Genomic DNA, 4916 nt, shown 5'->3' on the forward strand with positions numbered 1-4916 from the left:
CGATCAACAGGACCCCCGTTTCGACCGTAGGAGGTCTGTTTCCTTCGTTTTGCGGTACGCCACACTCCTCCCGATCAACAGGACCCCCGTTTCGACCGTAGGAGGTCTGTTTCCTCCGTTTTGCGGTACTCTACACCCCTCCCCATGAACACGACACATTCCGTTGCCTCCCCATGAACACGACGCATTCCGTTGCCTCCCCATGAACACGACGATGACGCTATTTCTCCGTTTCGACCCAGCCATGTACACGAGCCCTCGCCGTACGTATGCGCGAGTAGGCGTTCGAGACCCTGCCTGTATGTACATACGTGGCCGTATTTTCTTTCTTGCACCCTGGCCGTTGTACGTACGTGTACATGCTACGTGCGCGCCTCTACTATGACACGTACGCGCCTCTACTACGACACGTGCGCACCTCTACATCGACCAGTATATATGTATGTACACGTTCACGACCAGAATGACGACGCTACGTACGCTTCGACCAGGTGGGTCCCGACTGTCAGGCACTTCCTTGCCTGCGAAGATGTAGCTGGTGGGTTCCAGCAGTCAGGGGGGCGAATCGTTTTGGTTTTTTTTGCCCGTACGCACTTCCTTGCGTGCGAAGATGTAGCTGGTGGGTCCCAGCAGTCAGGGGGGTGAATCGTTCTTTTTTTGCCCGGACGCACTTCCTTGCGTGCGAAGGTGTAGCTGGTGGGTCCCAGCAGTCAGGGGGAAACGTTTTTTTGCAAAATACGGTGGCCCGTCCGGTGGGTCCCTGCTGTCAGGTGGAGGAATCATTATTTTCCGCGTAATAAGGAGGCACTTCCTTGCTGCCGCCGTGGACCCAGCTGTCAGCCTCTCCACGTACAGTCCACGTCCGATGGAAATCGTTCCTTGACCACGTTGACCACGCCGCGCCGAGAGCACCAGGGCAGTGGACGACGGCGAGGCCTAGGAAGGGGACGACGCGGAGCCGGTGAAGACGCGGCAGTGGATGCCCACGCGGAGAGGAGTATGAGGGTTCACTCGTTCGGCTGCGGTGTGAGGCTGTCGTCACCGCAGGGCCTGGCCAGCGGTGGGAATAGTATGGGGCGGTGAGGCCTCCGCGGCAGCACAGCCGGCCACGGGAGGCAGGAGCAGGCGGCACGACCGGCGCTGCTTTGGGCGGCTGGAGCAAGAAGACCAGAGGTTGAAGAAGCACTACGGTCGTTGGATGGACATCGTACGGTCACTGGAGCTAGAATCGTTCATACTGACTAAGTTGACAAAGCCCTCCGTCCCCGTCAATTTAGTAGGCCCACAAGTCAGCCTCCCACCAAGGTGGGTCCCAGCTAGCAGGGGGAGTATTCATTTTTTTGTGCGTAATGAGGCACTTCCGGTGGGTCCGAGCTGACAGCGGGGGGAACGTTTTTTCGCGAAATACGGTGGCCCGTCCGGTGGGTCCCAGCAGTCAGGGGGGAAACATTTTTTTCGCGAAATAAGGTGGCCCGTCCGGTGGGTCCCCGCTGTCAGGTGGAGGAATAATTATTTTGCGCATAATAAGGAGGCACTTCCTTGCGGCCGCCGTGGACCCAGCTGTCAGCCTCTCCACGTACAGTACTCTTCCGATGGAAGTCGGTTGTTGACCACGTTGACCACGCCGCGCCGAGAGCACCAGGGCGGTGGACGACGACGAGGCCTAGGAAGGGGACGACGCGGAAACGGGGGAAGACACAGCAGTGGAAGCCCGCGCGGAGAGGAGTACGAGGGTTCACTGGTTCGGCTGCGGTGTGAGGCTGCCGTCGCCGCAGAATAACAGGGGGTGTGGGTGAGTGGAGGGATGGCCTGGCCAGCGGTAGGAGTAGTATGGGGGCGGTGAGGCCTCCGCGGCAGCACAGCCGGCCACGGGAGGCAGGAGCAGGCGGCACGACCGGCGCTGCTTTGGGCGGCTGGACCAAGAAGACTAGAGGTTGAAGAAGCACTACGGCCGTTGGATGGACATCGTACGGTCACTGAAGCTAGAATCGTTTATATTGACTAAGTTGACAAAGCCCTTGGTACGCTCCAACTTAGTAGGCCCACAGGTCAGCCTCCGAAACGGTGCGCCCCAGATGTCAGGGGGAGGAATCATTTTTTGGGCGGCCGAAGCTAAGAATATCCGAGATTGAAGAAGAAGCACGACATCCGTTCGATAGACATCCAACGGCCACTGCTGCTAGAACCGTGTGTTGACTATAATAAGTTGACAAAGCCTTGCATACGCATCAACTTTTTTTTAGGGGACGCGTCACTTAGTAGGCCCACAAGTGTGTGGCAGAGAACTTATAGCCCATTTGCGTTTTGTAAGAATGTACAGCCCATTTTTGAATTCTAATGGAATTTACAACAGCCCATTTACAGTTTGTTAAAAGTACAACCCATTTTCTAGCTAGGACAACGATTAATAATTTCAACCAACCGTTGAAGACATAATTCAATAAAATTTCCCACATTTTGATGGGATCCGAAATATTTTTATCCCGAAATTTCTAGTCAGATTAAATATAAATTTGTATTACGTAAAAATCCAACGAAACATTGCGCGCGCAACAATGAAAATTTAAGATTTTCAAAATCCATAAATAATATTTTATAAACTAATTTCGTGTTTGGTGCATTTTTTTATAGTTACTGCCCAGTTTTTATAATTACATCCCATTTATTATTTTTTAAAGCCCATTTTCCTGTTAAGCCTAATGCATCCCTCCTAGGAAAGATTTGCAGCCCAGCGGGGCGGAGAATAACAAGTTGACCTTGCCTGGGTATTCCTAAAAAAGACGTATAGCTGGGCTAGCCATTTTCATCTTGAAAAAATTAGTATCTGGGCTGGATATCTGGCCTGGGCTAGACGGGCCACAGCCCGCCCAGTTAATACCCTGCTCTCCTCTGAACAACAACGAAATCATCGCCAAGAAAAACTCTGCAGTGCTCATGCCTCAAAAACACAAATACTGCTCGAACTGCTTGGTCCCAGGTGTCGGCCGCACCTTGTGCAATTCTCTCGTTTATATTGACCACATAGGTTGACAATGGTGTGGGACCGTGATGTCAGGAAACCAGGAGAAAGCAAAAAAAATATAGTTGTACATAATAAGGAGGCACTTGCGTACGTACGGCTATGGCCCTAGTGGGTCCCTAGTGTCATCCAGTCAAAATAAAGTCATCTCCTGAACCCTCATGTTCGTTGACGATGTTAACAATGCTTAGCGCCACGGCAAGCGCAACAACTCGAAGGACAACGGAGAGGGCCTCGCGGGCCCTACGGATGGTCTGATACAGCGCCCGCTGCTCATTCAGGAAGCCAGGATCATCGGACACCTATGAGCACCTTCGAGAAACTGAGACGGCATGAAACGGTAAGGCCGCGCTTGGGAGCTCTGGTTTATTTCAAACCTGTATTAACATACAAGTGTAATTTACTCGTCATCGGAAACAACGCGTAAAATACAGGCATAATGAAACCGAGGGCCCGAGGTCTGTAAGTAAAACCGGCGGGTTACGCGTGTAATTTGAGAGACCAGTGTATATTTTACGAGCACTGCTATATGGACGACATTACCAGACGATACATGCACGACGTGCATATCATGCCATCCATGGGCAAGGCTGAACATCAGCTAACAGCTGGATTAGCAATTTTCCGAGTGTCGTTCAGCGTTTTTATCGTGTGTGAAGTACTTCCGATATTTTACTAGTCGAAATCGACCAACCAAGCGCCTTCGCCCGAGACCATCTGCTTTAATTTACAAGCGTCAGTTTTACAAGCGGTTTTGGTTGGAAAACGACGATCCAATCATGGCCTAATATCATGAGTTGGTCGGAAGATCATATGGTTTCACATCTAACCTACCCGACTTATCGTATAGGCTATGAATGAAACATCAGACGATGAACTTCTTAAGCACGGAAACAACAGAAGAGGATGATCTTCTTAACAAGCAAATCACTGGCATTAGATCGACATGCAAAACAATACGAAGCATTATTCTCAGGAGGCACGGTGAACAGCTCGTGATGCCGCATGCCACAACATTCCAAGCTCAACTTTGCAATCAAACACAAGGCCTGGCATTACATAGACAATATTCAGAACAAACTCTTAACACAGGAATATCTCAGCAGAGTAACTATTTACTTCTAAACTGAACACAGGAATAGGAAAAAACACTCGACGCTGCTCACAGCAAGGGCGTCCCACTCAAAAATATCAAATGCATGTCTTCTGGCTAACATCAATGAGCAAATTTTGACAAGGTTTTCCAATTCCAATATATTAAACTAACGTCTTCTTGCTAACATCAATGATTAAACTTTGACAAGCTTTTCCCATTCAAAATATGTAATGCCTATGATCGTGGAGTCCTGTCGTAGCTTCTTGTACTTGTTTGGGCACTTTTTGCCCAGGGCACTCCACGTGTTGTTAAATTGCCAATGGTCTCTGCAGACTAGTCATGTCACCGGTGTCTAATAATACTCTGTAAAGCTTCTCGGTCATTCCTTCTGTAATGTAGCGCAAACAGTGACTGCTTCTTTCTGCAAAGTGGAACGACCAACTGGACCCAGTAATGCAGCAGTTTGCCTTGGACACATTGGCTCCTTTTGTGCAGTTCAACTAAAATCGAAGTCGGAATAAAACCGAGCTTTAATTTTGATATCCCTGTAAGCAACAATAGGTATAAGGGAAACAATTACTGAGAAATAACGGTTGATGACTTGTACTCCCAGAAGAAAAGCATCTACTGATCTACTTTATCTTAATGGGAAACAAAGCAGGAGAGTAGCAATTCTCCATCAGTGTGATTCATTCATATTGACTGAGACATTATCTTAACAATGCCTTGTTTCAACATGTATAAAGAACGACAAAGCAGAAAAGTACCATTCCTAAAACAATGCAACTGATTCATTTTAAC

Source organism: Triticum aestivum, chromosome 3D, assembly GCF_018294505.1.
Source record: "Triticum aestivum cultivar Chinese Spring chromosome 3D, IWGSC CS RefSeq v2.1, whole genome shotgun sequence".
Lineage (NCBI taxonomy): Eukaryota > Viridiplantae > Streptophyta > Magnoliopsida > Poales > Poaceae > Triticum > Triticum aestivum.